The sequence below is a fragment of the Ursus arctos genome, unplaced genomic scaffold (assembly GCF_023065955.2).
Source record: "Ursus arctos isolate Adak ecotype North America unplaced genomic scaffold, UrsArc2.0 scaffold_6, whole genome shotgun sequence".
Lineage (NCBI taxonomy): Eukaryota > Metazoa > Chordata > Mammalia > Carnivora > Ursidae > Ursus > Ursus arctos.
Genome location: NW_026623078.1, coordinates 3,371,303 through 3,395,133, shown reverse-complemented (window position 1 = coordinate 3,395,133; position 23,831 = coordinate 3,371,303). Strand labels below are relative to the sequence as shown.

The 23,831-nt window shown below is 45.2% G+C and overlaps 1 long non-coding RNA gene across 4 annotated transcripts in view; it reads left to right on the top strand.

Annotated features, from left to right (window-relative positions):
- The first annotated feature begins 1,071 nt into the window (after positions 1-1,071).
- LOC130542917 (uncharacterized) overlaps positions 1,072-23,831 on the top strand; it is a 35,998-nt gene continuing 13,238 nt past the window's right edge. The window contains exons 1-4 of one of the 4 annotated variants that reach the window (XR_008957823.1): positions 1,072-1,933; positions 3,007-3,208; positions 3,775-3,884; positions 7,007-7,251. This is a non-coding gene — a long non-coding RNA (uncharacterized LOC130542917). Of the gene's footprint in view, positions 1,934-2,256; positions 2,816-3,006; positions 3,209-3,774; positions 3,885-4,436; positions 4,862-7,006; positions 7,255-23,831 lie in introns of those variants that run through there. The other 3 variants (XR_008957824.1, XR_008957826.1, XR_008957825.1) reach the window with 3 other exon arrangements.

Genomic DNA, 23,831 nt, shown 5'->3' with positions numbered 1-23,831 from the left:
CATGTGCCAGCCACACCTGGCAGCCTTGGCCTGGGCCCACCACCACCTCCCTCCAGCTTTCCTTCTTGGTGGCATTGAGTTAAGGGAGTCAACATAGCCATATGGAGATGGGAGCTCCCCTCTCCTAGTGATGATGGTGCTATTGTCCCCACCAGTCTATCAACATGATTTCTGAGAGAATTACGACACAATAGCAGCTTCTTGACCTTCCTTAAGGTTTAAAAATCATCTTGTGAGTCATCTTTTCAAAAAACGGTTTCACCATGTGTTCTTTTCTCTGGAAAAGAAATAGACCCAATGGTAATTATGGCTCCTGAGCACCTGCTCTTGGGAGATTGCATAGTGGCTCTGTTTAGCATTCTCCCTCTTAAACTTCTCAACTAGGGTGTATATAGAATGAGTCCCATTTCCTAGATGGATAGACAAGGGCTCAGAGATTATATGAATTACAGAGGATTTTAGTGTCAGAAACCTAAGTGGGATTTCCAAACTGACTCCAAAACCCTTGTTCTTCCATACAGGGTACCATTTCACTCTTACCTCTGGTCTTGTTGATCTGGAAACCTAGGAAGTATTAGGATTTTCTTGTTGTGTGGCCAAATGGAATGAATTCGGCTGCCTTTTCACCTCTGCCCATCATGACCATGAAGATAATTATCTCAGTGGAGGACCTTTGAGTAAGAGACTTAAAGATCCCTTAGAATAGAGATACTATACTATTTTTCTGATATTAAAGTGCCTGAAAGAACTATCCTTTTTTAATTGATGGAAGCTCTTGGTGGAAAGGTTGGAAAGCCTATTTGAAAACACTCAGCCTCTTCTACAGAGTGAGACAATGCCTCTAAAGATTGCTAAAATATTCCCTTACCTCTGATTATTTACTTCCCAACTATCGCAGTGTTTCTATGTTAGGATTACGATTTCCATGAGGCAAAAGTTGCGGAGAAAGAACTTAGTGTATCCAGGGGCACTTTCGTATTGTGACAGTGAGCTATTCTGTTGTATTCTGTAGTCCAAGGGAATGGTGCCAGACATCTCTAAGATGTCTAAAATTCTGACTGTAAATGATCTCTATGCTTCAGAGATTTGGGCAGGACAAGGGAGGAGTCCAGAGACCGTAAACGCCTCTGTTACCTGTGTTGACCATGGAGCAGGTAACCTTCTGTAGGGGTCCTTTTGATGTCTCTGAGCTATGGGAAAGGTGCTTTCATCTCAAGCTCCTCCATTTGGTAGTGGTGATAAGGATAAGAGTAATTTTTATCTCATACCATCTGTGGGCCCTGATCTTGACCTCCTAGGGAAACCCTCCTTTATCATTTCACCCAGCTCAAAATGACCGGGCAAACCCTCAAAGCATGGGCCCTATTTCTGCCCCCAGCACATATTGTCCATCTGTTTCAAAAAGAAAAAAGAGAACAAAAAAATGCCCTTGCCAACATCAAGGTGAGAACACAAAAGAACCTCTCTGTCCCCCGTAAGATTAAAGTCATACCGACTTGTACATACTGAAAAGATAAGAAAAGTCTGTCACTTTCTGGAATCTTCTGCCTCATCGTGATGGGTAACTGTACCTAACACAAAACAGAACAAATATATAACCCTGCCCTAAATGTTCCTTCCCTGGAGCACTCCCTTCTTTGTGAAGACTGTGTCTCCCAGGCATCTGACCTGACTTGGGTTTGAATAAAACTCTCTTCATTTCTCTCTAAAATGTTTTAAAATGTTCCTTCCTTTAGTGTTGACAATAACACTATGTTTTCTTTTCAAGTGAAAAATAAATGTTCCTGGTTCACAACCGTGACAGCACAGAAGGCCGGCTGTTCCTCCTGGCCCCTACCCTGCAGAACCAAGCATGTGTATATAGATTCCAGCACAAATGGGCTCATCCTAGAAGGATGCTTTGAAGGTCTGAGAAGCACTATCCACTCCATGGGTGAGACAAGAAGGCAAAGCTATTCCCGCTTGGAGCATTCCTTTTGGGGCTTAAAATTGCCTTGGACATGCATGAAAGCATTGCCATTTCCTAAAGCCCAAAGCTGGAACAGTCTGAGAGCAGCTGACCTAGCCAGAATCCAGGCACACACCTGTAGGAAGGGTTGGTGCAGAAGGGAAGGGGCAGGGCTCTGAGGGTGTTCTGCAGCTAGAGGGGTCCGCGGAAGGGGCAGAGTGTGTGTGTGTGTGTGTGTGTGTGTGTGTGTGTGTGCGCGCGCGCGCGCGTGCTTGGGGCCCTGCCCGTGATCACAGTCATGCCTGCGCTGGGCATTGAGCCAAGGAGGCAGGTCTTGGACCCCTTGCACTCCCAGAGTTGTGAGTCATGGGGCCGGTTGCCCCGCATTCAAGGGGATGGAAACCGCACACTCCCAAACCAATCACCCCATGGGGGTGGAGCTACGTCTCTGTGGGCAAACCCAGAGCAGACCTAAGATGCAGACTGGGAACCAGGGAAGGGGAGCTCTGAGAGATTCAAAGTGTGGAGTTCCTGGCTGAGTGAATGCATGCTGTGTGCCTGTGTGGGGCATGGTCTGGGAGTAGGGGCACCCCAGGTGAGAGGTGGGGTTCTGGAAGGGCATGTGGAGGGAGTTCATTTGGAGATTCAGTTGAGTTTTCTTTTTCCCTTGATAGTCTCTTCTGCCTACTCTCTGTCAACTGGCCTTACATAGCAAACCCATGGACTCCAGGGCACCTGCTCAGCAGAGCTTTTGTGGTATTGGTCACAGACATTCCAGGGTTTCACTTGTTCCCCAGCAAGAGCGAGAGTAAGGACCGCACGGTCCCCAACTTCAGTGCGGTGCCCCTGTCCCCTGACACAGTGCAGGTAATGGACCTTGAGCAGTTCCCCAAGTTCAGCAGGGTGTTCCCTGTTCCTTCAGGCACATGTGTGGCACTAGGAAACCCCAGAGCCGTTACCCAACTTCAGCATTGTGCTGCCTGTTCCCTGGGAATGGTGGCAATGGGCTGGAAGATAATTACTACTAAAAGACAAGTCTGTGTTTCCCCTTCTCCCAGAAACTGCAGCAGGCATGCTGGCTTTAGGTCCGAGGAGCCGCCTTCTCCCCACCTGACAACACTTCTCTTCTCTGGCTCCGTGAGACCCGAGGTTTTGAACATCTGCATCTGAGTCAGTGAGGCAGCTTGACACAGGACACCAGCATTCAGAGAAAGCGGCAGGTCCATTTGGAGAAATGTCATATCCACGTCAGGACTGGAGGTAACACCTCTCATTAACCCACTATCTCCTGGGCTTTTCTCTTTTCTCTAGTTGAGCCATGAAGTAAAACTTTAGTAATAGTGTCAGTGTTCTGAATTTGGTGAAGGAGGTACTTAGTTTCTGAACTTAGAGCACTTTGCAGGGGATCCCATTTTCTCTGTTCATTGACTGCTTATGAATGTATTTTGAACAGCTGTTTCCTAGAAACACTTTCATTAGAAAGGGAAGGTTAGATTTACTCTTTGTGTATTTTTAAGATATACATCTAACAGTGTTTATTCAGTTGGGCCTACGATATGGGTGAGTGGCCACCATTTAGGGTCAGATGGCTTTTTGTCGTCAGATACAGATATGGATGATGTCTTGTCATTTGTCAAAGGTGATGTTTCATCACTGATTAGTCTTTTCATCCCAAGAATTACAATGAGGGTCCAGGGAAAATTCAAAATTATTTAAAGCAGCCTTTTCCTGTTTAAAAGTTAAGCTTGACTATCTAGCTTTACTAGATGTATCAACTCAATATTTTAAGGTGCCATATTCTCTCTGTCATTTCTTTGGTGGTGCAGTCAGAAGGAGAGTCTTTGGGAATTCTTTTGGATAGAGTCATGCTGGTGGCTTCAAGGGGCCTGGTGACGGGAGCCCTGGGCTGAGTTCTGGAACTACTTGCTTGACGCCGGTGAGTCAGGTTATCCCACAGAGTTTCTGTTTCCTCCTTATGAGATTGCTGGAAGGTGAAATAAGTCAAGCAGAGAAAGGCAATTTTGATACGGATTCACTCATTCATGGAACAGGAGAAATAGCAGGGAGCTCAGTAGGAGAAGGAAGGGAAGAATGAAGGGTGGGGTAAACAGAAGGGGGAATGAACCACGACAGACTATGGACTCTGGGAAACAAACTGAGGGCTTCAGAGGGGTTTGGTGGGGGATTGGGATAGGCCGGTGATGGGTATTAAGGAGGGCACGTATTGCATGGAGCCCTGGGTGTTGTACGCAAACAATGAATCATGGAACACTACATCAAAAACTAAGGATGTAGTGTATGGTGACTAACATAACATTAACATAATAAAAAAAAATTTAAAAAAGAAAATAAAGAAATTGATGGGAGGTCATATCTGTGGAAAGTCTTTTTACACAGAAACTGTTCTGCCTATTGAAGAGCAACTAAAAACGAGGTGATTTGGGCTCTATTATTCTGTAAATAATAATTTTAAAACTCCCTGTCCTAGGGATATGGTATTTTATTGCATAAGGAGGCCTGAGAAGGCTGCAATGAAAGATTGAGATCTCAGAACACGTTCATGTTCCATGCATACATCACTTAACAGTTTGCACAGGTAGGAAGGTAAGTGGAGATAAATATGAAAGAAAGGGAAAGAAGGTGTGAACCATTCATTAGGTAGCCTTCTCCCTTTCTCAGGAAAGCCTTGGGCCAGTGTAATTGTGGAAGAAGAGGGGGAATCCTGGAGCTTTGCAGCAGATGGGGGTTCCAGGTCTGGGTAGAGGTGACGGGTCCCAGAGGAGAGCTGAGTGCATTCTGCAGCAGGGTATGGGCAGGGCGCGCTCCTGGGGTGGCTGTGGTCTCCCATGTGAACGTTGTGACAGGTGAGGGCTGTGAGCTGGTTCCTGGCTGAGGACAGTTGAGGCACAGGTGGAGAGCTGGCCGAGTCCCTTCTTAAGGGCCACCAGCCTCAGCCAGCACACACAGAATCATCGTTTGTCCCTGTCACTCCAATTCAGGCAGTCAGAGTTGCCAGGCCGAGATGTTTGCTAGAGCTTCTTTCCTTGCATGTGTGTGAAGTTTCAAACCTGAAGTGGTGGACATGATGGGTCCTCAGAAAATCCGTAACTCTTTTATTTCCTGCTCTTATATCGACCAGTGAAGTGAATCGGACCGGCTAGTAGAAGGGGCTATCTGTGCGTTTTTATTTCCCAGTTTAATTAAAGAATGGGAAAACAGTCTTGTGAAATATTAAAAGAATCCTTTGTTGGTGTTCATGTCCCCCCCCCCCCCCGGGGTGGGGGTGCTTACCTGGAGACCCATCCAGGGCTCTGGAAGCTTGACCCGGTGAGTCACTTGCGACTTGAGCTGGGGAATTAATGAAGAAAACAGAATGAATGCTGGAGTTTGCCTGTATAATTTGGACTCAGACACGTCCATGTAGCATCGGAACTCTTCACCCATGAGGCGTGTCGGGATCCCTGAGGTTGTGGGCTTTGCTTTATGGGCTGAGGTTTTGTCTTCATCCTTATCTGGACAAGAGCCATGCCATCTGGCAATGGAGATCCAAATCCTTAGGTGACCATATCATCATCATCATTATCATGATTATTAATTATTATTATTATTTTAAGAAGCAAGAGAGACATTGACTTTGAAATAAAATTATCAAAAGAAAGAACACAAGGTCAAATATATACGTGATGATTGAACTTGTGGTATCTCTCATTGGTGTGGGTCTTGTAGGGCTGCCTGAATGAGAAAGACCAAGGAATTCTATGTGGATAAAAGTGTGCTGTACACAGGGAGTGTTTTATTCCATCATTTGACCTCTCTCTCTGAAGGGAAAATAGAGTGGTGACTGGAGCTTGGTTCTGATTGGAAGGCCTGGGAGGTCAGTGAATCGAAAGAGCAGTGTTCATGCTTACATGGTTCTCAGTGCCCAGTGAGCGAAGTTTGGACGCTTGGACTCGGAAGCATTGGTGTTCAGGGAGGATGTTGTCCGAGTTTGCAGCACATCGAGACACTTGGCTGGTCTGCCTAATTGGGCCAGTTTCTGCCTTTCTAAGGGCAGCTTGAAAGTGGCTTGTAAACCTAGGACATTTGTGGAGTGTTCTGCATGGGACCACTGTGTGGGCCAGTGTAGACACAACCCAGGGAATTCCAGAGCTAATGATGAGCACGTTTGTGAGGCTGGAGTTTGCTTCTCTGTGAGAAGGATTGAGCTGGAGTGGAAAGAAGTCTCTGGGTCTTAGGACTCACTGAGCGGATCCAAGCCTGGCAGGGTGCTGAGATCAGATGTCTGTTTCCCAGGATTTTGGCCAGAGGGATATTTGGGCTCTGGGCAGCATCTCTGCTCAGGTTTCTTGGATGAGCACCTCAGGGAAGAGGAGTGAATGTGTGTGCTCACCTGTCATCGAGGAAGGTTTCTGGTTTCAGGTTTCGTGTACAGGTGAATTCCTCATATGGCTCCCTTACCTGATGGTGTTCAGGGTGCAGGAGGTGGATGGACCCCCTCGTCCCGGGCATCCTGGCTGTGTAAGAGTCCTGGGGCACCTTTTCCCCTGGACTTTGGACCAGGAAATTGGGAGCAGTAGGTGATGAAGCCATCAGTTGATGCCTCAGTTTCTTCCCTGCCAAGATGAACTGGAGATTAAAATAAGTGCTATGGAAATATAAAGGAGGAGACAGGACTGGGGGTGCTGAAGGGAAGGTGGGGATGGTGTTTGGTATTCACATAGGGGTCAGGTGGTACTTCACTAGGAGGGTGATGCTTGAGTCAAGATCTAGGGAAGGTCAGTGATATCACATGAAGAGCATTCTAAACAGAATGGAAAGCATGTGCAAAGGCCCCAGGGAAGGAGCATACCAGGTGCATCCATGAGCTACAAGATGGCCCTGTGACCACAGGCGACAGCTTAGGACTTGCATCATCAAGGTGACAGAGTGACAGAAAGCCATAGCAGGGCTGTGACCCCATGGGACCCTGTTTCACTGGGTCATCCTGGCTGCAGGGTTGAGAACAGATGACAGAGGGTTGAGGTTGGGCAAGGGAGGTCAATGATGACTCTTTTCCAGGAACTCAGGCAAGAGATGGGCTCCAGTGTGGTCCAGACAGGCGGCCTTGAAAGGAGTGGTGAGTCCTACGGTGGGTACGTCTTGAAGATGGAGCTCACAGGATTTGCCGACAGCTTAGATATTGAGGATGGGAGAAAGGAGGAACTGGGGTAGCTCCCAGCTGTTGTGGGTTGTCCTGAGCGAGGGGAAGGAGAAGGTATCTGGGGGTAGGAGGTAGTCCGCGTTCGGCATGCTGAGGAAGGTGCCTTTCTGGGTGGATCTGCTGAGGTTTGTTTCCAGGAGAAGCTTTCACATCTCCTCCCTAAGCAACGGTGAAGTATAAGTATTCCCCATTTTTTAAAAGTTCATGGGAAGACACTTGGCTTTTTGGAAAGATCTCCGTTATCACCTGGTTTCACTAATGGGAAGAAACCTGAAGAGGATGTTCCTTATGAAAATAGTTGAACGGTGAGCTTTGCATTCAGCATCTGTTTGGGGAGAAGCACGACAGACGCAGTGTGCACCGTAACCAGCTCCTTCCTGTAAACCGCTCTCCGTGTCCAGCCACCAGCGCTTTGAATTCTGTTTGTGAGCATCTGCTGTGCTTTCTCTCCATTTATTTTCGGCATCCATTAGGAATTGTGTCCTGGGTCCTGAGAAATGCCAACAATAAGTAAATTTAGGAGTCTGAGCATGGTCACTAATTTTTCCATATTAATTAATGGTCATTCCTTCTTTACACCCTTTCTGCTCTGAAAGGTTTCCTAGGAGTACTGTACTTTCAAAGAGCTGGGGAACCTGTACCCCATCCTGCGGGGTTCACTTTAGTCTCCATGCTGCACAGAACATTCCATGGCTGTCGGATTTTAACACACAAACCTGTATCTTTGACCACCTTCACCCTTCCCATCCTCCTCTGAATCAGGCACCCACAAATCTATTCTCCATATCTATGTGTTCAGTAATTTCTTTCCCCATGTTGTATGTACATGTGAGCATCTGTAATTGCCTTTCTGTGTCTGAGTTCTTCAGGAGGGAGCCCCATCAGTCATCTGATAGAGCACTTTCATGGATCCCCTGTGAGGCAAGGATGATGCCCGGCCTTGGAGGGGGGCCACAGGTCCGCCCTCAGGATCCATGTCTCCCACTCCAGCCTTTTCAGAATGGACCTCTCACACCAAATCTAGGGTTAGGGGTAAGGCATAGGAGAATGAGAGTTCCAATAGGGTGGATGTGTCCAGAATTTCCACGGTGGGGGCGGGGATTGATGGCATGGGTTGGGGTGAGTGTGAAGCAGTGGGTTTGTGCCCATGAGCCAGTGAATGTGGGGGATCGAGGGAATCAAGTACAGAAGTAATTAGGATTTCTCCCCCTCGACCTCCTTTCTGGAGTCCCAAATAAAACGGTTTCGCTTTGGGTGGCATACTGAGGCCTTAGGTATGACTCAGGCTTCTTCATCTCCGTATCTTTGGAGGCAGACCTCTGGGAGTGGACTACTCAGAATCCAACCTATGATTACTGTCATGGAGGGGAGGATGGAAAGCCCGATTGACCGGCTCTAAACAAACTGACCTGGGGGCTGAGGAGAGTGCCAGTGTCACGGATGAGGGCCTAGAGTTCCGCTGAAAGTGGAGATTTGCTGGGCTTAGGTCAGGTGTTCACTAAGGTTTCTTCTCGCAAAACTTTCTGGAGTCCCAAATGGCATATTTTCGTTCTGTGTGGCAGGCTACTGCCTAACATTGCTCAGTGGTACCTGATCCCTGTGCTTTGGAGTCAGGCGTATGGGAATAAACCTAACAGACCCCAAACTAGAATTAAGGCGTGGGTCTAGGGGCATGGCCCTAAAGATCAGCCAGCAGATGCGACCTTCCAGGGGCCAAGAGTAGGGCATGATTTGGGTTGCATCTGAAACACAGCAGTTGCAGGCAGGGGGGCTTTGAATGTGGGGTTCGTTGGGTTTGGAACAGCTGGGAATTCATAACTTCTGCTCTGCATTCCTTCTGTGGGTCCAAATGGCACAGTTTCCATCTGCATGGCATGCTGATTTGCAGGTATGACTCAGGTTTCCCCAGTCGCTGTGTGTTTGCCTCCTGGAAAGACCTCTTGGAAGCCAACGGAACATTTGGCTTAGGGCTCAGGAGCCTGGGAGGGACCATCTCCTGGTTTTGAGCTCACCATTGCTGTGTCCTGATTTGAGTAGGTGGGTTGTGGAGAAGGGAAGGCTCAGGGTTTTGGTCCAAGGGGACCCTGAATGCGGGAGCCAGCTAGAATTGATTCAGTGGGATATGCAGATTTTTCAGCCCCCGAATACCTCTGCATCCCAGATGGTACGTTTTCTTTCTGTGTGGCATGCTGAGGCCTCAGATAGGGCTCAGGTTTCCCAAATCCCTATCTTTGTGCCATCTCTCTAGGAGTGGACCCCTGAGTACCCAAGCTATGGTGAGTGTCACGCCCTAGGAGGCTGCAAAGCCCAATCGACTGGCTCTGCCACCCTGTTGAGGCTCAGGAGAGTGGGCTGGAGAGACTGTCGGCACAGTGTTTAGGGGTCAGGAATCCACTGGAAGTGATTTTCTCTTTGCTTTGGTCAGGTGTTCCCTGAGGTTTCTCCTTCTCAGAGTGCTTTCTGGAGTCCCAGATGACAACCTTTCCTTCTGTGTGGCAGGCTTTGTGTCCTGACATTGCTCAGCAGTCCCCATTCCCTGGTCCTTGGAGCTAGATGTCTCGGAATGGACCTCACACTACTCAACGTGTAGTAAGGGCACGGGTCTAGGTGTATGGCTGTTCAGATGAGCCATCCGATGTGAGATTCCAGGGGCCTAAGAGGAGGGTATGCTTTGGGTTGAATGTCAGACACAGGAGTTGCCCACAGGGGGTCTGTGGAAGTGGTGTCTCGCTGGGATTGGATCAGGTAGGCATTCTTATTTCTCTTCCTCTGCAGGTCCAAATGGTACGGTTTCCCTCTCTGTGGCATGCTGATTCACCAATGTGGCTCAGGTTTCCCCAGTCCCTGTGTGTTTGGTGCTTGGCTCCTGGAATGGTCTCTGGGAACCCAACGGAGCATTTGGCTTAGGGCTCAGGAGCATGGGAAAGACCATATCTTGGTTTTGAACTCAGCATTGCCGTGTCCTGATTTGAGTAGGTGGGTTGTGGAGAAAGGAAGGCTCAGGGTTTTCATCCAAGGGTCTCCTGAATGCGGGAGCTGGACGGGATTGACTGTGTGGGATATGCAGATTTCTCCTGCTCCTAATAGCCTCTAGAGTCCCAGATGGCACTCTTTCTTTCTGTGTGGCATGCTTTGGCCCCAATCGGGCTCAGGCTTCCCCAATACCTATATCTTTGTGCTGTGTCTCTAGGAGTGAAACCCTGAGAACCCAACCTAATGTTAATGTCAGGCCCTAGGAGGATGGAAATCTCAATCGGCTGGCTCTGCGACCCTATCGGGGCTGAGGAGAGTGGGTTGGGGAGACTGTCGGCACAGTGTTTAGGGGCCAGGAATCTGCTGGAATTGGTTTCGTCTGGGCTTGGGTCAGGTGTTCCCTGAGGTTTCCCCGTCTCAGAGTGCTTTCTGGAGTCCCAAATGGCAGCCATGTATAGTGTTGTGTCTTTCCTTGTATAGTGTTGTGTCTCAGAGATAAGTGTTTTTCATTTTCATCAGACGTCCGTGACCAATTTGATGAATGCTTCCATATTCATGAATGATGATATTATGGGTAAGTGGGTTCCTGTACAATGTTCTTTCTTACCTATAAGTTTATGGCACTTTGGTTAGGTTGCTGCAATCACTTATGATAGGGAGTCCACATTAACCAAATATATTGTATGTTGTAAGATGGTTCCTGTACACTGTTGTTTCTCAGTTATATGTTCGGAGGACTTACCCAATGGAACCATAACCACCTTGATTCATGCTTCCATCTTCAGAAGGCTGATGTGATTTGAAGGGCATTATCCTCACACCATTGTTTCTTAGCTATAAGTATGGGAAAATTTCCCTAGGCCTACACACACAATGTTGAATAGGCATCAGTATTGATTAGGCTGATGTTAGTTGAAGGTGTTTTCCTGTACACGGTGGTTCATTACCAATAAGGATGGGGAATAGTCCTCAAGATTCAAGAAACTGTTCATTAATGCTTCCATATTCATGAAAGATGCTGTTAATTGTTAATGCTATTCTGTAAAGTGGTGTTGTCAAGGGATAGGTATGTGGTCCTTTTCTTCTGATTCTACCTCCTCCTTGGTTCATGTTTCCATATTCGTGAATGGTGATGTTCATTGTAAGGGGTTCTATCCTCTACACGGTTTTTTCTTAGATATATGTATGCGGTTTGGTGATTCATACACACCCTATTTTCTGAAGGATTGTATAATCATGAGGGTGATTTTAGCTGAGGGCAGTCCCTATACACTGTTGTTTCTTACAGATATGTACTTAGACCTTTCCTAAAGCTTCGACAACCACTTTGAGTCATGCTTCCCTATTTCTAATCAGTGATATTATTGGTAGACATTATCCTGACACTGTTGTTTCCTAGAGAGAAGGGTGTGGTCATTTCCCTAGGACTGCAACACAATTTTGCGAAGGGATCCCTATGCAGGAGGTTGCTTTAATTGGAGGACGGTTCAAAGACACTGCTATCTATTACGTACAAGAATGGGGCACAAATTTCATGTTTCAAGACCACTATGGTAAAATCTTCCTTACTCTTGAAAGATGATGTTCATTGGTCTTTCCTTGTATAGTGTTGCGTCTCAGAGATAAGTTTTTGGCACTCTTGTCAGGCTTCCACAACCATTTTGGTTAATGCTTCCATATTCATGAATTTTGATATTAGGGCTAAGTGGGTTCCCGTACACTGTTGTTTCTTACAGATAAGTTTATGTACATTGCCACAGCCGTTTACGATAAGGATGCCACATTAACCAAAGATATTGTACGTTGTAAGATGGCTCCTGTACACTGTTGTTTCTCAGCTTTATGTTCGTAGGCCTTACCAGAGGGTACCCTAGTGACCTTGACCGATGCTTTCGTCTTTAGGAAGGCTGATGTGACTTGAAAGGCATTATCCTGACACTGTTGTTTCTTAGCTATAATTATGTGGACCTTTCCCTAGGCGTACACACCCAATCTTGAATAGGGATCAGTGTTGAGGAGGCTGATATTAGTTGAAGGTGTTTTCCTGTATACGGTGGTATATTACCAATAAGGTTGGGGCACGGTCCTCAAGATTTACAAACTTTTCATTAGGGGCGCCTGGGTAGCACAGCGGTTAAGCGTCTGCCTTCGGCTCTGGGCGTGATCCTGGCGTTATGGGATCGAGCCCCACATCAGGCTCCTCTGCTATGAGCCTGCTTCTTCCTCTCCCACTCCCCCTACTTGTGTTCCCTCTCTCGCTGGTTGTCTCTATCTCTGTCAAATAAATAAATAAAATCTTTAAAAAATAAAAATAAAAAATAAAAACTTTTCATTAATGTTTCCATATTCATGAAAGATGATGTTAATTGTTAATGCTATTCTCTAAAGTGGTATTGTCTTGGGATATGTATGTGGTCCTTTCCCTCTAATTCCACCTCCACCTTGGATCATATTTCCATATGCGTGAATGCTGATATCCATTGTAAGGGGTTCTTTCCTGTACACTGTTGTTTCTTAGATATATGTATGCGTGCCTTTGGTGATTCATAACCCCCTATTTTCTTTTTTTTAGTGTTTTTTAAATTATTTTATGTTAGTCACCATACAGTATATCCCTTGTTTTTGATGTAAATTTCAATGATTCATTAGTTGCGTATAACACCCAGTGCACCATACAATACGTACCCTCCTTAATGCCCATCACCAGCCTCTCCCATTCCCTCACCCCTCACCCCTCTGAAACAATCAGTTTCTATCTCAGAGTCCATTATCTGCCATGCTTTATTCCCCCTTCTCATTACCCCCCCTTTTTATCCCTTTCTTCTCTTACCGATCTTCCTAGTTCTTATGTTCCATAATTGAGAGAAAAAATATGATAATTGTCTTTCTCTGCTTGACTTATTTCACTTAGCATTACCTCCTCCAGTACCGTCCATGTTGCAGCAAATGTTGAGAAATCATTGGTCTTTCCTTTCCTGTATACTGTTGTGTCTCAGAGATAAGTTTTTGGCACTTTCGTAAGGCTCCACGACCACATTGGTGAATGCTTCCATACTCATTATTAATGATGTCAGGGCTAAGTGGGTTCCCGTACACTGTTGTTTCTTACAGATAAATTTTTGGCATTGTAGTTATGTTGCCAGAACCACTTACAAAAAATTGTACGTTGTAATATATTTCCTGTACACTGTGGTTTCTCAGGTATATTTCAGTAGGCTTTTCCTAATGGTACTATAACCACCTAGATTCCTGCTTCCATCTTCAGGAAGGCTGATGTAACTTGAAGGGCATTATCCTGACACCGTTGTTTCTTAGCTATAAGTATGTGGACCTTTACCTAGGCCTACAGAGCCAAAATTGAATCGGGATCAGTGTTGAGGAGGCTGATGTGAGTTGAAGGTGTCTTCCTGTACACAGTGGTTCATTAGCAATAAGGATTGGGCAGAGTCCCCGAGATTCCAGAACCTTTTCATTAATTCTTCCTTACTTGTGAAGGATTATGTTCATTGGTCTTTCCTTGTATAGTGTTGTGTCTCAGAGATAAGTGTTTGGCACTTTAGTCAGGCTTTCACGTCCAATTTGGTTACTGCTTCCATATTCACGAAGGATGATGTTAGGGCTAAGCGGGTTCCTGTACACTGTTGTTTCATATAAAAAAGCTTAAGGATTTTCTTTACGATGCCACAACCACTTACGATAGAGATTCCACATTAACCAAAGATACTGTATGTTGTAAGAGGGTTCCTGTACACTGTTTTTTCTCAGCTTTATGTTCGAAGGCCTTTCCTAACGGTACCATAACCACTTTGATTCCTCCTTCCATCTTCAGGAAGTCTGATGTGACTTGAAGGGAATTATGCTGACACCGTTGTTTCTTATCTCTAAGTATATGGACATTTCCCTAGGCCAACACACCCAGTGTTGAGTTGGGATCACTATTGAGGAGGTTGATATGAGTTGAAGGTGTTTTCCTGTACACGGTGGTTTATTACCTAAAGGATGGGGCAAAGTCTTGGTAATTCCAGAACCTTTTCATTCATGCTTCCATAATCATGAAAGATGGTGTTCATTGGTCTTTCCTTGTATAGTGTTGTCTCTCAGAGATACGTGTTTTGCACTTTCGTAGGCTTCCACGACCATTTTCGTTAATGCTTCCATGTTCACGAATGATGGTGTTAGGGCTAATTTGTTCTTGTACACTGTTGTTTCTTACAGATTAGTTTATGGCATGTTCTTTACGTTGCCACAACCACTTACGATAGGGATTCTACACTGAGCAAAGATACTGTACGTTATTTGTTATTTTTTTACTTTAATTTCTGCCAGATTTGGTCTCATTTCTGCCCTTAGAGATTCTATATTCTCATCAATATTTTCGTTAATACTTTTTCAAGTCTACACACCATCTTCACCTTTGTTACTCTGAATTCCATTTCTGATAATTTGGTTATGTCCATATCCATTAGTTCTGTGGCAGAAGCCACAGACTCATTTTCTTTTCTTTGCTGGGGTGGATTTCTCCTTCTAGACATTCTAATGAGAAGTTGTGGGTTTGTCCAGAGCCCAAATTATTGACTGGGACCCAGGCCATGAGCCCTTGTTTTATGGGGATCTTAGGGATGTGGGCTTCTTGATTTTTCAGCCTGCCTTCTGGGGGAGGGGCCTGCCAAGCCGATATTAAGGTTAACCCTGTTTGGGTATAGTCTCCGTGTCCCCTGCAAGGGGGGATGGGGATGGGCACAGAGTAATTCGGTATTTCCAGGCTTTTGTTCTCTGGCGGCTTTCCCTGGTGTTTTGCTGTGCCTCTTCTGAGAGCCAGAGCAGCAGTGGCCAAATTTCATCCTCTGTCTCAGAGGGATTGCGGACAGTTCTCCACTGATGTTCTGGCCACTTTAACTCTGTTTCTGTTGGTGCTGCTCAACCCTGCACTGTCCGGGATGTGAGCCCCACACCTGGCATCCCAGCTCTCACCTACAGGGCCAGGGTGTCTCTGTCCTTTGTGTTTCTAACACCGCCAGCCACCAGCGGCCCCTGAATGCTCCAGGAGCATTATGTGTCTCTTTCTTACACACTTTTGCACATGCTTCCGTTTTCATGACAGAGGACTGTGAGATGCCAGATGGTTTCTCTACGGTGTTCCTTCATTGATTCAGTATATGGCACTTTCCTTATGTTTTCTTAGGCACCTGTACAAATGGTTTCATCTTCACCACCGAAGACGTGACTTCAAAGAAAGCTTTGGTACAATGTTCTTTCCTAAGATTGGTTCACGTCCCTTTCCTTATGCTTTTATTCCCAATCAGACACATGCTTCCATCATCATGACAGTTTATGGGACTTGGAAAACCCTTTCCATACCCTCTTCTTCCTGAGATTACGTCTATGGCTGTTTCCTTAAGTTTCAACACACGTATTGGTGAACCCTGGTGTTTTCACTGATCAACGTTGCCTTGTCTCTACAAAAACATGGTTCACTGAATTGACTGATGGCACTTTCCTTTCGTTTTCACACAACCTTTTTTGAAGGGCTTTCCTCCTCATGACTGATGTGAGTTGAGAGATGCTTTCTGTGTAGTGTTCTTACGTCGTTAAATGAAGGGCATTATCTTGATGCTTGCAGACACCGTTTGGCACAATGCTCCCACTTCATGACACCAGATGTGAGGTGCAAGATGCTTTCACATAGAGTGTTCTCTCCTTGAGTAAAGTAGGTGACCCTTTCCCTATGCATTCGTAGACACTTTTTTTTATAATGATTTTTTATTATATTATGTTAGTCACCATACAGTACATCCCTGCTTTTCGATGTAAGGCTCGATGATTCATTAGTTGTGTATAACACCCAGTGCACCATGCAATATGTGCCCTCCTTACTACCCATCACCGGCCTATCCCATTCCCCCACACCCTCCCCTCTGAAGTCCTCAGTTTGTTTCTCATAGTCCATAGTCTCTCATGTTTCATTCCCCCTTCTGATTACCCCCCCTTTCTTTATCCCTTTCTTCCCCTACTGATCATTCTAGTTCTTATGTTCCATAGATGAGAGAAATCATATGATAGTTGTCTTTCTCTGCTTATTTCACTTAGCATTATCTCCTCCAGTGCCGTCCATGTTGTAGCAAATGTTGAGAACTCGTTCTTTCTGATAGCTGAGTAATATTCCATTGTATATATGGACCACAACTTCTTAATCCAGTCATCTGTTGAAGGGCATCTCGGCTCCTTCCACGATTTAGCTATTGTGGACATTGCTGCTATGAACATTGGGGTGCATATGGCCCTTCTCTTCACCACGTCTGTATCTTTGGGGTAAACACCCAGTAGTGCAATGGCTGGATCATAAGGTAGCTCGATTTTTAACTTTTTAAGGGACCTCCACACTGTTTTCCAGAGTGGCTGTACCAACTTGCATTCCCACCAACAATGTAGGAGGGATCCCGTTTCTCCACATCCTCTCCAACAATTGTTGTTTCTTGCCTTGTCTATTTTTGCCATTCTAACTGGCGTAAGGTGGTATCTCAGTGAAGTTTTGATTTGAATTTCCTTGATGGCTAATGATTTTGAACATTTTTTCATGTGTCTGTTAGCCATTTGTATGTCTTCATTGAAAAAGTGTCTGTTCATATCTTCTGCCCATTTTTTGATTTATTTGTTTCTCGTGTATTGAGTTTGAGAAGTTCTTTGTAGATCTTGGATACCAGTCCTTTATCTGTAGTGTCATTTGCAAATATATTCTCCCATTCCGTGGGCTGCCTCTTAGTTTTTGTTTCCTTGGCTGTGCAGAAACTTTTAATCTTGATGAAGTCCCATAAATTCATTGTATCTTTTGTTTCTCTTGCCTTTGGGGATGTATCATGAAAAAGGTTGCTTTGGCCGATGTCGTAGAGGTTGCTGCCTATGTTCTCCTCTAGGATTTTGATGGATTCCTGTCTCACATCGAGGTCTTTCATCCATTTGGAGTTTATTTTTGTGTATGGTGTGAGAGAGTGGTCAAGTTTCCTTCTTTTGCATGTAGCTGTCCAATTTTCCCACCACCATTTATTGAAGAGACTGTCTTTTTCCCACCGGATGTTTTTTCCTGCTTTATCAAATATTAGTTGCCCAAAGAGCCGAGGGTCCATTTCTGGGCTCTCTATTCTGTTCCATTGGTCTATGTGTCTGTTTTTGTGCCAGTACCATGCTGTCTTTGTGATCACAGCTTTGTAGTACAGCTCGAATCCGGCATTGTGATGCCCCCAGCTTTGTTTTTCCTTTTCATCAGTTCCTTGGAGATTCGGGGTCCTTTCTGGTTCCATACAAATTTAAGGACTATTTGTTCCAGTTCTTTGAAAAATGTCCTCAGTATTTTGATCGGGATAGCATTGAAAGTGTAGATGGCTCTGGGTAGCATGGACATTTTAACTATGTTAATTCTTCCGATCCATGAGCATGGAATATCTTTCCATCTTTTTATGTCTTCCTCAATGTCTTTTAAGAATGATTTATAGTTTCTACAATAAAGGACCTTTACGTCTCTGGTTAAGTTAATTCCAAGGTAACGTATGGTTTTTGGTGCTATTGTAAATGGGATGGATTCCCTAATTTCTCTTTCTTCGTTCTCGTTATTCGTGTACAGAAATGCAACTGATTTCTGAGCATTGATTTTTTATCCTGCCACGTTACTGAATTCTCTATAACTTCTAATAGTTTGGGAGTGGCTTCTTTTGGGTTTTCCATATAGAGTATCATGTCATCTGCGAAGAGAGACATTTTGACTTCTTCTTTGCCGATTTAATTACCTTTGATCCCTTTTTGTCGTCTGATTGCTGTTGCAAGGACTTCTAGTACTATGTTGAATAATAGTGGCGAGAGTGGGCATCCTTGTTGTGTTCCTGATCTTAAGGGAAAGGCTTCCAGCTTTTCCCCATTGAGAATAATATTTGCAGTAGGCTTTTCATAGATGGCTTTTATGAGATTGAGAAATGTACCTTCTATTCCTACACTCTGAAGGGTTTTAATCAGGAAAGGATGCTGTATTTTGTCAAATGCTTTTTCGGCATCGATTGAGAGGATCATATGGTTCCTGAGTCTTTTCTTGTTGATATGATGTATCACGCTGATACACCATATCGATCAATCACGCTGATTGATTTGCGAATATTGAACCACGCTTGCATCCCAGGTATGAATCCCACTTGATTATGGTGGATAATCCTTTTAATGAACTGTTGGATTCTATTAGCAAGTATCTTGTTGAGGATTTTGGCGTCCATATTCATTAGGGAAATCGGTCTGTAATTCTCCTTTTTGAGGGGGTCTTTCCTGGTTTGGGGATCAAGGTAATATTGGCCTCATAGAATGAGTTTGGTAGCTTTCCTTCTGTTTCTATTTTTTGAAATAGCTTTAGGAGAGTAGGTATTATTTCTTCTTTGAATGTTGGTAGAATTCCCCAGGAAAACCGTCCGGGCCTGGAGTTTTCTTATTTGGAAGGTTGTTTATCACTGACTCAATTTCTTCATCATTAATTGGCCTGTTTAAGAAATCAGTTTCTTCCTGTTTCAATCTTGGTAGTTTATAGGTTTCCAGGAAGGATTCCATCTCTTCCGGATTGCTTAGTTTATTGGCATATAGCTGTTGATAAAAATTTCTAATAATCCTTCCAATTTCAATGGTGTTCATCGTGACCTCTCCTTTTTCATTCATAATTTTAATAATCTGGGTCCTTTCTCTTTTCTTTTGGATAAGTCTTGCCAGTGGTCTGTCAATTTTATTGATTCTCTCAGAGCTTTTAGTCCTGTTGATCTGCTCTACTGTACTTCTGGTTTCTGCTTGATTGATTTCAGCTCTAATTTTGGTCAACTGCTTCCTCGTGCATGGATTAGGCCTGTCCCTCTGTTGCTGTTCCAGCTTCTTGAGGTGAGAATATAAAAACTGCATTTTAGATTTTTCTATTCTTTTGAGTGAGGCTTGGATGGCTATGTATTTCCCCCTTAGGACTGCCTTTGTAGTATCCCATAGGTTTTGGACTGTTGTATTTTCATTCTCATTGGTCTCCATAAATTGTTTAATTTGATTTTTGATTTCCTGGTTTATCGAGTCATTCCTGAGCAGAATGGTTCTTAGTCTCCAAGTGTTTGAGTTTCTTCCAAATTTTTCCTTGTGGTTGAGTTCCAATTTCAGAGGGTTGTGGTCTGAGAATATGCACGGGATAATTTCAATCTTTTGGTATCGGCTGAGACCTGTCTTGTGTCCCAGAACATGGTCTATTCTTGAGAATGTTCCATGGGCATTAGAATAGAATGAGTATTCTTTGGTTCTGGGGTGAAGTGTTCTCTATATATCTAAGAGGTCCAACTCGTCGAGTATGGCATTCAAAGCCTTTGATTCTTTGCTTAGTTTTTCCCAGGGTGTTCTGTCTATTTCTGAGAGTGGAGTGTTGAGGTCCCCTACTATTAATGTATTTTATTTATATGTCTCTTTATTCTGGTTAAGAGTTGGCTTGTGTATCTTGGTGCTCCCCTGTTGGGGGCATATATATTTATAATTGTCATATCCACTTGTTGAATACTTCCTTTAAGAATAATATAGTGCCCTTCTGCGTCTCTAACTATAGTCTATAGTTTAAAATCCAGTTTATCTGATATGAGAATTGCTACCCGAGCTTTCTTTTGAGGTCCATTTGCGAGAAAGATGGTACTCCATCCCCTTACTCTCAGTCTGAATGCATCTTTGGGTTCGAAATGAGTCTCTTGTAGACAGCAAATGGATGGGTCATTTCTTTTTAGCCAAACTGCAACCCTGTGGCACTTTAAGGAAGAATTTAAACCATTAATATTAAGACTGAGTACTGAGAGATATGCTTTTAATGCTGCCATGTTGTCAGTAAAGTCTTTGTTTGTATTGGCTGTGACTTTCTGTTTTGTATCACTCTTGGGGCCTTTTTACTTTTATAGAACCCCCCGTAATATCTCCTGTAGGGCTGGTTTCGTGGTTACGAAATTGGTTAGTGACTGTCGATTCTGAAATGTCTTTATTTCTCCATCAATTCTGAATGACAGCCTTGCTGGATAAAGGATCCTTGGCTGCATGTTTTTCTCTGAAAGAGATTTAAAAATGCTCCCCCAACCCTTTCTCTCATTCCAGGTCTGTGTAGACAGGTCTGACGTAATTCTGATGCCTTTGCCTTGGTACGTGAGAAATTTCTTTGCCCTGGCCGCTTTCAATACTGTATCCTTGGATCTAATATTTGCGAAATGCACTATGACGTGACGTGGCGTAGGTTTGTCGTGGTTGAGCTTGGGAGGGGTCCTCTCTGCCTCTTGGACACGAATGTTTGTTTCCCTTGCTAGATTAGGGAAGTTTTCAGCTACAATTTGTTCAAATATCTCTTCTAGACCTCTGTTTTTCTCCACCCCCTCGGGGATGCCGAGGATTCTAACATTGGATCGTTTCGTTGAGTCAGTAATCTCCCGTAGCCAACATTCGTGGGCGTGGATTTTTTTAAGACCATCTTCTATTTTCATTTTTTCCTCTATTAACCCATCCTCCAATTCACTAACCCTTTCCTCTGCTTTGGTGACCCTGGCAGTCAGAGCCTCTAGTTTTGCCTGCATTTGGCTCATAGAATTTTTAATTTCTGTCAAATTCGCTCTCATTTATGCCCTTAGGGATTCTATATTCTCAGTAACATTTTCCTTAATACTTTTATCAAGTCTACTCATCTTGACCATTGTTACTCTGAATTCCATTTCTGATAATTTGGTTACATCCATATCCGTTACTTCTGTGGCAGAGGCCAGAGACTCACTGTCTTTTCTTTGTTGGGGGGGGCTTCTCCTTCTTGTCATTCTGATGAGGAGAGGTTGCGGGGTTTTCCAGAGCCCAAATTATTGACTGGGTCCCAGGCCGTGCCCCTTGTTTTATAGGGATCTTAGAGATGTGGGCTTCTTCTTTAAAGATTTTATTTATTTACTTATCTGAGAGAGGGAGACAGACAGTCAGCAAGAACGGAACAGAAGCAGGGGAGTGAGAGAGGAAGAAGCAGGCTCCCAGCAGAAGAGCCCGATGAGGGACTCCTTTCCGGAACGCTGGGATCACGCCCTAAGCCGGAGACAGGCGCTCAATGACTGCGCCACCCAGGCGCCTGGGGTTGTGGGCTTCTTGATTTTTCAGCCTGCCTTCTGTGTTCTGGGGGAGGGACCTGCCACGCCCATACTCAGGCAACCCTGTTTGGTTAGAGTCTCCGTGTCCCCCGCGAGGGGGGATGGGGATGGGGATGGGCACTCTCTGAGCTGGTATTTCCAGGCTTTTGTTCTCTGGCGGCTTTCCCTGGCGGTCAGCTATGCCTCTTCTGAGAGTCAGAGCAGCAGAGGCTGCATTGTCACAGAACAGAGGGATTGCGTCCCGTTCTCCACTGATGTTCTGGCCACTTTAACTCTGTTACTGTTGGTGCTGCTCAACCCTGCAGCGTCCCGGGATGTGCGCACCAACCCGGCGTCCCTGCCCTCACTTCCAGGGCCGGCGCATCTCTGTCCTTTGTGTTTCTAATGCCGCCAGCCACCGGCCGCCCCTGGCGCTCCCGGGTCTCCTGGTCTCAGTCTATGCCCGGTGAGCACACCAGGATTCCGGAGTTTCGTGAGAAGCCTGGTGGCGCGCGCACCCGGTTCAGGGTCTCAGTCTGCTGTTTCGCGGGTGCCGACCGCGAGTCCGCCCGCTCCCCCGTGCAGGTGGCCCGCCAGCCGCCAGCCGCCCCGCGCGCGCTTCGGGAGCTCCCGGTCTCAGTCTGGATCCCGTGAGCACACCGGGATTCCGGTGTTCCGGGAGATGCCTGGTGGAGCGCGTTCACGGTTCACCGGTCTCAGTCCACTCTCTCGCGGGTGCCCTCCATGAGTCCGCCCGCTCCCCCGTGCAGGTGGCTTCCGCTTTTCGGCGCCCAAACGCGGCGGCTCCCTCCCCCTTCCATTTATCTTCCGATATCTGTGCACGGTTTACAGCTCCCCTCTTGGTACCTCAATACTCAGCGCTGGAGATGTTCATTTGTAGAGATCCAGATGTATCTTCCTGCGTCTCAGGCTGATTCTGTGGTTATTTGGGCTGGTCTGTTACCTATCCAGCTCGACTCAGGGGACCGGCTGAAAAAGGGGTCCCCTACTCCTCCGCCATCTTAACCCCTCCTGCCTGGACCACAACTTCTTAATCTAGTCATCTGTTGAAGGGCATGTTGGCTCCTTCCACAATATAGCTATTGTGAACAGCCCTGCTATGAACATTGGGGTGCATATGGCCCTTCTCCTCACTACGTCTGTATCTTTGGTTTAAATACCCAGTAGTGCAATGGCTGGACACAGGGTAGCTCTATTTTTTTTTTTTTTAAAGATTTTATTTATTTATGTGACAGAGAGACAGCCAGCGAGAGAGGGAACACAGCAGGGGGAGTGGGAGAGGAAGAAGCAGGCCCACAGCAGAAGAGCCTGATGTGGGACTCGATCCCGGATCGCCAGGATCACGCCCTGAGCCGAAGGCAGACGCTTTAACGACTGCGCCACCCAGGCGCCCCAGGGTAGCTCTATTTTTAATCTTTTAAGGGACCTCCAATCTTTTTCCAAAGAATACCAACTTGCATTCCCACCAACAATGTAGGAGGGATCCCCTTTCTCCACATCCTCTCTAACAATTGTTTCTTGCCTTGTCAATTTTTGCCATTCTAACTGGCTTAAGTTGGTATCTCCGTGTGATTTTGATATGAATTTCCCTGATGGCTAATGATTTTGAACATTTTTTAAAGTGTCTGTTAGCCATTTCTATGTCTTCACTGGAAAAGTGTCAGTTCATATCTTCTGCCCATTTTATGATGTTTATTTGTTTCTCACATATTGAGTTTGAGAACTTCTTTGTAGATCTTGGATACCTGTCTTTTCTCTGTAGTATCATTTGCAAATGTATTCTCCCATTCCGTGGGCTGCCTCTTTGGTTTTCTGTTTCCTTGGCTGTGCAACAGTTTTTATATTGATGAAATCCCACAAGTTCATTTTATCTTTTGTCTCTCTTGCCTTTGGAGATGTGTCATAAAAAAGGTTGCTGTGGCTGATGTCATAGAGGTTGCTGCCTATGCTCTTCTCTCGGATTTTGATGGATTTCTGTCTCACATTGAGGTCTTTCATCCATTTAGAGTTTATCTTTGTGTATGGTGTTAGGGAGTGGTCACATTTCATTCTTTTGCATGTAGCTGTCCAATTTCCCCAGCACCATGTATTGAAGAGACTGTCTTTTTTCCACTGGATGTTGTTTCCTGCTTTGTCAAAAATCAGTTGCCCAGAGTCGAGGGCCCATTTCTGGGTTCTCTATTCTGTTCCATTGGTCTATGTGTCTGCTTTTGTGCCAGTACCATGCTGTCTTTGTGATCACAGCTTTGTAGTGCAGCTTGAAATCTGGCATTGTGATGCCTCCAGCTTTGTTTTTCCTTTTCAACAATTCCTTGGCGATTCGGGGCCTTTTCTGGTTCCATACAAATTTAAGGGCTGTGTTTTCGAGTTCTTTGTAAAATGTCATCGGTATTTTGATCGGGATAGCATTGAAAGTGTAGATTGCTCTGGGTAGCATGGACATTTTAACTATGTTAATTCTTCCGATCCATGAGCATGGAGTATTTTTCCATCTCTTTGTGTCTTCCTCTATGTCTTTCAAAAGTGATTTATAGTTTCTAGAATATAGGTCCTTTACGTCTCTGGTTAA